Source organism: Lissotriton vulgaris, chromosome 3_1, assembly GCF_964263255.1.
Source record: "Lissotriton vulgaris chromosome 3_1, aLisVul1.2, whole genome shotgun sequence".
NCBI classification, from domain to species: Eukaryota; Metazoa; Chordata; class Amphibia; order Caudata; family Salamandridae; genus Lissotriton; species Lissotriton vulgaris.
The window spans coordinates 638,192,997-638,202,908 of NC_141689.1; positions in this window are offsets into that span (position 1 = coordinate 638,192,997).

Sequence of the window (9,912 nt, forward strand, 5' to 3'; positions counted from 1 at the left end):
AAAGAATGGCCGGCATGCTGGTGTCCGTTTCATGAATTTTAATCACCAAACCCCCCTCACCCCTTACAGACGCGTTTCGCCTTTACAGGCTTCGTCAGTGTAACGTTAGTGTGCGATTAAAATCACCATTTTAAAGCCATTGGTCAGCTACACACTTCATAGACATAAAAGAAGGACATATCTTCTACAGCATTTTAGTGGCCATCTTATAATGTGCAAATTGCATTACTTCACAGGCTATGCAATGGTGATTGACGTGAAAGTGCATTGTGCTCATTAAAAACAGGTAACGTTATAAAACAGACAATTTTTTCCTTTCATAATTTCATTTTTCACAGTAAGAAAAAATGGGTCAACAATTAGATATTTACAACCATTCTTTTCTCAATGTGTCCGTTTTAGAAAAAAAAAAAAATATATATATATATATATATATATATATATATATATATATATATATATATATATATATATATATATATATAACTCAGGAAGTCGCAACCTTGTAGCATGCAGAAGGACGACAGCGGACCCAGGAATTTAAGGTGCAAAGTTTTATTTAGTGCAAAAGCGCCCCCGCACCATAGCCATGACGCGTTTCGGGTCTTCCTCGACCCTTGATCACATGACAGCGCCTTGGAGTGATAGAACGAAATTTAAAGTGGCAGTGCACAATTGGGTAATCCACGTCATAACCAATATAGACAAAATACTTTCCTAGCGTCATTGAGTCATACACTTTAAAAAAACAGCATTGAATGGACTGTTTTAAAAAAGTTAAAAGCATTTCCCCAAATAAATACATATGATAAATAATTTAAAAAATCATACATAAAAATATATATATATATATATATATATATATATATATATATATATATATATATATATATATATATATATATATATATATATATATATATATATATATACACACAAACATACACACACACACTTTGCTACTGAATGGTTTTGTTCTGATTTCCACCTTCAGAGAATTTTTCAGGGTAGAGTGTACCGATGTTATACCCAATACTATTAGCCAATTTTATATTGCCCATCTTTAAAAGGAATAAATAAAAAATGTGATTTGATACATATTAACCCTTTCGTCGCTGATGACGAGCTGGGCTCGTCATGGTGCACACTGGTCGTGCGCTGATGACGAGCCCAGCTCGTCATGAGCCCCACCCTTGGGGGAAGCGCTGGTGCTCCCCCCGAGGGTGCCCGATCGTGCTGGCTGGTATGGGGATGGCAGCGGAAGAGCTTCCTCTGCCCCCGCCCCTCCCCATGGGAATCCTGTGACGTCAGCGCGCACAGCACGCGCTGACGTCATCAGGGAGTCCCCGGCGCTCGGGAAGCCATTTGCTTCCTGAGCGCCGAGGAGTCAGGTAAAGTTTTTGCGTGTCTGGGGGGGTTTGGGGCCACAAGGAGGCATCAGGGGAGAGTAAAGAGATTTTCCTCTGCCCTGATGTCTCTTTGTAGGGCATTTCTGCCTCACGATAGCGCACAGCGTTCGATCGTGCGGCGGAAATGCCCACCACTAGCACCAGGGATTTAAATTTAGTTTATAGGAAGCGACCCCTTGGGCAAGGGTCACTTCCAGGTGGACTCTGATTATGTTTTGGATTTTCTGCCCCCCATCGGGGCAAATCGGCCTGTTTTATCTGCCGTTTTGCCCCCCGGGGGGCAGAAATTCCCCACTAGCACCAGGGATATGTTTTGGGGCATATTTTTTTATTTGGAAGCAACCCCTTGGGCAAGGGTCGCTTCCTGGTGGCTAATAATTTTGTTTTTTATTTTCTGCCCCACCTGGGGGCAAATCGCCCCGTTTTTTCGGCTGTTTTGCCCCCAGGGGGGGGGGCAGAAATTCCCCACTAGCACCAGGGATATGTTTTGGGGCATTATTTTTTATTTGGAAGCGACCCCTTGGGCAAGGGTCGCTTCCTGGTGGTTAATAATTATGTTTTTGATTTTCTGCCCCCCCCGGGGGCAAATCGGCCAGTTTTTTCAGCCGTTTTGCCCCCAGAGGGAGGCAGAAAATCGCCACTAGCACCAGGGATACTTTTTTGCAAGGTAGTAGTGACCCCTTGTGCAATGGTCACTTCCAGGAGGGGGCTTAATTTTTTATGTACATTTTCTGCCCCCCCGGGGGCAAATAGGCCCGTTTTTTTGAAAATGCCACTAGGCACCAGGGATTGTTTTTTGCAATGGAAGTGACCGCTTGGGCAAGGGTCACTTCCAGGTGGGGGTCAGATGTAGATTTACATTTTCTGCCCCCCCCCCCCGGGGCATTTAGGTCTGTTTTTTTCAGCTTTTGTGCCCCCTGGGGAGGGGGAGCAGAAATACGCCACTAGACACCAGGGATTTTTTTGTTTATAATGGCGACGACTCCTTGGGCAAGGTTTGCTTCCTAGAGGCAACTTGTTTTAGGAATGTTTTTCTGCTCCACCCCCACCCCCCTGGGGGCGAATTGGCCCTTTTCTTTTCTGTTTTTTGGCCCACTAGGCCCTAGGGATTGTGTTTTGTAGTGTGTGGAAGTGAGCCCTTGGGGAAGGCTGGCTTCCAAAGGTGGTTATATTTTTGGATGTTTTTTACTGGCTGCCTCCCTTGGTGCCAGGCGGTCTTTTTTTTTCTTACTGCCCCGTGTGTTAGGACCAAAAGACCGACTGGCACCAAAGGGGGTAGGCAGAAAAAAACATCCAAAAATTTAACCAGTGTCTTGATGGAAAACCTCACCTAAACCTCATTGGTCCAAGCCCTATTTGATGGCCCATCTGGGCGAATGTAAATTTGCGGGGCAAATTTGTGTGTTGTTTTTCTAATTGTTATATTGTTTGCGAAATATAGTAGTAATTTTTTTTTTCTTCTCTATTTTATTCTTGTTCCAGGCTTTTGCTGTTTGAATGGTTGTAGGTTGCGGTTCTGTTACTGCTGGTTTTGCAGCTTGTGTAGTTGCATGTGCTTGGTAAGTGAATGTATTTTGTACTACTTTCCCTAGATGAATGTGTTTTTGTAAAAGGTGTACTTTTTTTTTTTCTTTCTAGTGGGATATCATTTCTTTTTGCTGTGTCTCAGCAGAGTAGGTGCTGGTGAGTGTAGCTATATTTGGTAAGAGTTAAATTGTTTTGGATTGTATAGATCTTTGTGTGAAAGCCTTACCTTGTGTACTTCTTACTTTGCACAGTGTAGGTTGTTGTTCACTTGTGTGTGCAGTCTTCTTACTTTGTAAGGATAATGGCTAGTCACAGGATGAGTGCTCAGCAGGTTCTTGGTTTGCTTTTTGAGTCTTCCTCTGACCATGGTTCAGAGTCTGACTTCGATTCGGACCCAGAGGTAGGTGCAGAAGATTCAGGTAGTGAGTTTTCTCTTCGCATGGAATCATCGGATGATGAATCTTCTTCTAGTGCTGATGAAGTGCCTGTGGTAGAGGAGGACATTGATGTGCCGGTAGTGGGCCAAGAGGCATCTGGGCTGCTGCCTAGGGCCACAAGGTTTCCCTTTGTTTTACGTCGGCAAGAGGCATGTGGGCTGCAGGCTGCGCCCAAAAGGCTTCACATTGCTGTGGTGCACCAAGAGGCATCTGGTGCTGTTCGTCTTCCTGTTGGTGAAGTGCAGCAAGAGGCATCTGGGGCTGTTAGGCTTCCCATTGGTGTAGAGCGGCAAGAGGCATCCGGAGCTGCTAGGTTTCCCGTTGGTGTAGTGCAGCAAGAAGCATCTCAGGCTGCTAGGCTTCCCGTTGGTGTAGTGCAGCAAGAGCCCTCTGGGGATGCTAGGTTTTCTGTTGGTGTTGTGCAGCCAGAAGTATCTGTGGCTGTTAGGCTTCCTGTTGGTGTAGTGCAGCAAGAGGCTTCTGGGCTGTAGGCTCGGGTGGATGCTCCTGCCGTTGATAGGGATGGCCTCTGGGTTGCCCCTGGCATGGTGCAGCCGGCATTGCCAGATTTCACTAGTGTTCCTGGGAGTAGAGTGAATACTGAGAATTTTCTGCCAATACATTTTTTTCAGTTGTTTTTTGACAATGTGTTTTTGCAAGAGATTGTTGAGCAAACTAATTTGTATGCAGAACAGTTTTTGAGGGACAACAGTGCCAGCCTTAAGCCCCATTCTAGAGCTACCCGGTGGACTCCCACAAATGTTGAAGAGATGAAGAAATTTTTGGGATTAACTTTTTTGATGGGCTTGCTAAGGAAGCCATCAATGTCTTCATATTGGTCCACTAGTCCCTTGATGGCAACAGCTATATTTCCAGCAGTCATGAGTCGTGATCGGTATATGCTTCTTCTTCGGATGATGCATTTAGTTGATAATGGTTTAGCGTTGCCAAGCGATCACCCTGATTGTGACCGTCTTTTTAAGATTCGGCCTGTCCTTGATCACTTTGTTGATCGTTTTTCTGAGATCTTTGCCCCCTGGTAAAGAAATAGCAGTGGACGAGTCTTTGCTATTGTTCAAAGGCCGCTTGGTTTTTAAGCAATACATTCCTAGTAAGAGGGCACGCTATGGAATCAAACTGTATATGCTGTGTGACCGTGGGACTGGATATGTCTATAATTTCAGTGTGTACACTGGTAAGGAGTCCAGCATTAACCCTCCTGGTTGTCCCTCCACTTTTGGAGTGACTGAGAAAATTGTGTGGGAACTAGGTAGAGGATTATTTAACAAAGGCCACCATTTATATGTAGATAACTTCTACACTGGTGTGCGGTTGTTCAAGGAATTGGCTGAAGTGGGCACTGTTGCTTGTGGCACAATGCGCTGTAACCGTAAAGGTTTCCCAAAGGAACTTGTTTGCAAAAGGCTTGTGCGGGGACAGTCTAGTGCATTGCGATGTGGGGAGCTTCTAGCTGTGAAGTTTTCAGACAGGAGAGATATGTACATGCTGACTACTATCCATGATGGCCTGTTTGGGGTCAGGGTGCCGAAGTGCACATACATGTGTGCATTGTAGATTACAATAAGTACATGGGTGGTGTTGACAGAGTAGATCAGAGGTTGGAACCTTATGCTCCTCTTCAAAAGGCTTACATTTGGTACAAGAAGTTGGCTATCCATCTTTTCCACTTGGCATTCTTTAATGCTTTTGTTGTGTTCCAGAAGTCTTATCCTGAGTCGAAGATGCCTTTTGTTAAGTTTCAGGAGTCTACAATAGGCAACCTTGTACTAGTGGAACAGGCAAATGTTCCTAGATTTGGAGTGGTGGAGGATGTGGCTAGATTGAAAGATCACCACTTTCCTGAATACATTCCTCCCACATCCGCAAGAGACTTTTCGACTAGAAGATGTAGAGTCTGTTGGCGAAGAGGCGTGCGGAAGGAGTCTCGTATGTACTGCCCTGACTGTCCTTCTAAGCCTGGATTGTGTGTGTCATCTTGTTTTAAATCGTACCACACGCAAAAGAAGTTTTGGGAGTTTTAATGAGCTGTAAAGTTAACTGCCTGGTCTGTATTCTGTAATATTTTTTAGTTTGTTTCAAGGATTGGCATTAGTGCAATGTGTTTAGTTTTAGAATTTGTGTTAGCAGATTTGTAGGTATTTCCAATTGGTTAGTGTAATTTTGAAAAACAAATTCTAAATGTGATTGTGGTGTGTGCAGGCTGGTGCTTGGATGGCGGTGTGCGTGGACTGGCGCTTGGCTGGTGGTGTGCGTGGACTGGTGCCTGGCTGGCAGAGTGCATGGATTGGTGTTTTGCGGGTGGTGTGTGTGGATTTCTGTTTGGCTGGTGGAGTGCATGGTTAGGTGCTTGGCTGGTGGTGTGAGTGGATGGCGCTTGGCTGGTGGAGTGCAAGGATTGGTGCTTGGCTGGTGGTGTGCGTGCACTGGTGGTTGGCTGGCGGGCTGCAAGGACTGGCGCTTGGCTGGTGGTGTGCGTGGACTGGTACTTGACTGGTGGTGTGTGTAGACTGGTGCTTGGCTGGCAGAATGCAAGGATTGGTGTGTGATTGGCGGTGTGTGTGAATTGGTGCTTGGCTGGCGGTGTGGTGTGTGTGGACTGGTGCTTGTATGGTGGTGTGGGTGGACTGGCACTCGGCTGGTGGTGTGTGAGTATTTGCTTTCTGTTGGTTACTACACACACTGCTAGCTGAGTGCCACTCCACGCAGTCCATCATTTTGTGTAGTTGCTGTGTCAGGAATGAGGGCGTGTGAAAGTGATGGGCCCTTGATTGGCGCTGTCTGCTGGTGTGAGTGTTTTAATGTGATGGGCCTGCGGCTGGTGGTGTGAATGTTTTGTAAGTGTCACATGTATGAAAGGTGTATGAATGGCCTGTTAAGAGGTTGGTGCCTTGTCGTGGCTTTACAGCTCACGAATTGTGAGGCAATGGTTCAGTTTCTCGTCCTTTCATTTATTAACAGTGCATTCCTTTTTTTGTGAAATCACTTGCTAATACAATTGTTTATACTGAACCATCACTCACCCTCGTGCCAAATCCAACCAGTATGTCTGTGTGTGTGTGTGTTTGAAAACTTGATGTCTGTGTAGTTTTTTATTTATTTACTTATTTTTTTAAACAGGACGAACTTTGTCAATTTTTTGTAAATGTTGTGATGTGTTGCTTTTATGCCTGGTAGTGTGAATGGTCTTCTGTGTGTCAGGGATGAAAGGTGTGTGAATGGCCTGTAAAGAGGTTGGTGCCTTCAAGTGGCTTTACAGCTCACGAGCTGCGAGTCATTGGTTCAGTTTTTTTGTCCATGTAATTGACAGTGCATTTCATTTTTGTGAAATCTCTTGTTAATAAAATTATATATACTGAACCATAACTCACCCTCGTGCCAAATCCAACCAGTATGTGTGTGTGTTTGAGGAATAGATGACTGTGTAGGGATCTTTTATTTTTAGTCTCTGTGCCAAGGTGTACATTTCGTCTACGAATAATCTGCCAATTGTAGATATTGTTGAAAACCCATGGGACTACATAGTGATGTCTCTCTGGTGAAATCTAACAATTAATGTTATCCACAATATCCTGCAAAACTCACAATGTCCGTCATATTTTCCTTGCAATATTGCGCCCAAATTGTCACGCGGCACAAGTAAACAACTAAATTTGTCAAAACTAATTGGTTTACCTAGGGGGGTCACATGGGTTTTTTACTCCTTCCTCGGTTGCCATCTAGGGAAACTTAGCAAACCCACACATTTTTGGAAAGTAGACACCCTGGGGCTTTCAAGGGGGTATGGCTTGCGTGGATCCTCCAACGTTCCTTTTCTCAGAATCCCTAGCAAACTTTGAATGTAGTTGAAAAAATTTGTTTTTTCAAACATTTTTGTGTGTAAAAGTGTGGCATCACTGGGCTCACACAAATTCCCACCCACCCAGCCTTCCCCCATGTCTCCTGAAAAAAATGGTACTTCACTTGCCTGGGTCTGCCTAGTGCCTGCGACAGGAAACAGCACAAAATGCAACGTGGTTGCACTTCAATTTCGCAGTGAAAACTGGTCCTTTTTTGACAAAGTGCCTACCTTTCGTTTTTGAACCCTAGCTATGCCGGCACCAAGGGAAACCAAGCAAACGTATACATTTTTGAAAACTAGACACCCAGGGAAATTTAGGGTGGGGAGACTCCTGCCTCCCACCAGGTTCTGTTACCCAGAATCCCTCGCAAAGCTAAAACATTGACAAAATAAATGCATTTTCCTCACATTTCTGTGGTGGAAAGTTCTGGAATCTGCGTGGATCAACAAATTTCCACCCACCCAGCATTCCCCCAGGTCTCCCGAAAAAAATGGTACCTCACTTGCCTGGGTCTGCCTTGTGCCTGTGACAGGAAACAGCGCAAAACGCAATGTGGTTGCACCTCAATTTCGCAGTGAAAACTTGCCCTTTTTGTGCCAGAGAGCCTACCTTTCGTTTTTGAACCCTAGCTCTGCCGGCACTTAGTGAAACCTAGCAAACCTATACAATTTTTAAAACTAAACACCCAGGGGAATTCAGGATGGGGTGACTCGACTGTCTCCTACCAGGTTCTGTTACCCAGAATCCCTTGCAAAGCTAAAAATTGACCAAAAAAACACATTTTCCTCACATTTCTGTGGTGGAAAGTTCTGGAATCTGCGCGGATCAACAAATTTCCACCCACCCAGCGTTCCCCCAGGTCTCCCAAAAAAATGGTACCTCACTTGCGTGGGTAGGCATAGTGGCTGCAAGAGGAAAAGGCCCAAATCGTACGGTGGAGACTTAAATATTACCTTTAGCAAAACTACCTTATTTGGGGGGGGGGGGGCACCTGAGTTTTTGGCCCGTGGCTAGGCGGCCATCTTTGGAAACTACCAAACCAAAACAGTTCTGAAAACTAGACACCCAGGGGAGTCCATGGAGGTATGGCATGCGTGGGTCCCCCAACGTTTTCCTACCCAGAATTCCCTGCAAATCTTAAAAGTAGAGAAAAAACACACTTTTCCATACCTTTTTGCGTGGGATCTCCGTGCCGGCACAAATGTCCTAACACCAAGCGTTCCCCTGAATAAAATGATACCTCACTTGTGTGGGTGGGCCAAAGCAGAACAGGCCAAAAATGTATTTTTAAGAAATTGTTGCATTTGGGATTGACAAATTAAGCACAGAGGATTCTAGTGTTTTGGGGTCATCTTAGTCACAGGCCTTTGGCCCACCCACACAAGTGAGGTATCATTTTACTCGGGAGAACAAGGGGAACGCTGGGTGGTAGGACATTTGTGCGGGCACGGAGATCCCACGCAAAAATGTATGGAAAAGTATTTTTTTTAACCCACATTTAAGGTTTGCTGGGAATTCTGGGTAGGAAAACGTTGGGGGACCTAGGCATGCCATACCTCCCTGGACTCCCCCGGGTGTCTAGTTTTCAGAACAGTTTGGGTTTAGTGGTTTCCCAAGTTTGCCGCCGAGCCCGGGCCAAAAACTCAGGTGCCCCCCCCAAAAACATAAGGTAGTTTTGCTAAAGGTAATTTTTAAGTCTCCACTGTAAGATTGGGGCCTTTTCCTGTTGCAGCCACTATGCCTACCCACGCAAGTGAGGTGCCATTTTTATCGGGAGACCTAGGGAAACGCTGGGTGGGAGGAAATTTGTGTGAGCCCAGTGATGCCACGCTTTCCTACACAGAAATGTGTGCAAAAAACTGATTTTTTTAAGGTTTGCAAGGGATTCTGGGTAAAGGAACGTTGGAGGATCCACGCAAGCCATACCTCCTTGGAAGCTCCTGGGTGTCTACTTTTTAGAAATGTGTGGGTTTGGTAGGTTTCCCTAGATGGCCGTCTAGCACGGGTTCAAAAACCCAGTTAACCCCCCTTGCAAAAGCTGGTGGTTTTGATATAAGCACCTATGTCAAAACCACCAGTTTTTGCAAGGGGGTTACCTGGGTTTTTGGCCCGTGCTAGACGGCCATATAGGGAAACCTACAAAACCCACATATTTCTGAAAAGTAAATATCCGGGAGCTTCCAAGGAGGTATGGCTTGCGTGGATCCTCCAACGTTCCTTTACCCAGAATCCCTTGCAAACCTCAATTGTAGCTGAAAAAAATCAGTTTTTTCACACATTTCTGGTGGGAAAGCGTGGCATCACTGGGCTCACACAAATTTCCTCTCACCCAGCATTCCCCTAGGTCTCCCAATAAAAATGGTACCTCACTTCCGTGGGTAGGCATAGTGGCTGCAACAAGAAAAGGCCCAAATCTTAGGGTGGAGACTTAAAAATTACCTTTAGCAAAACCACCTTATGTTTTGGGGGGGGGGGGGCACCTGAGTTTTTGGCCCGGGGCTCGGCGGCAAACATAGGAAACCACCAAACCCAAACAGTTATGAAAACTAGACACCCGGGGAAGTCCAGGGAGGTATGGCATTCCTAGGTCCTCCAACGTTTTCCTACCCAGAATTACCTGCAAACCTTAAATGTAGGTTAAAAAACACTTTTCCATACATTTTTGCGAGGGATCTCCAT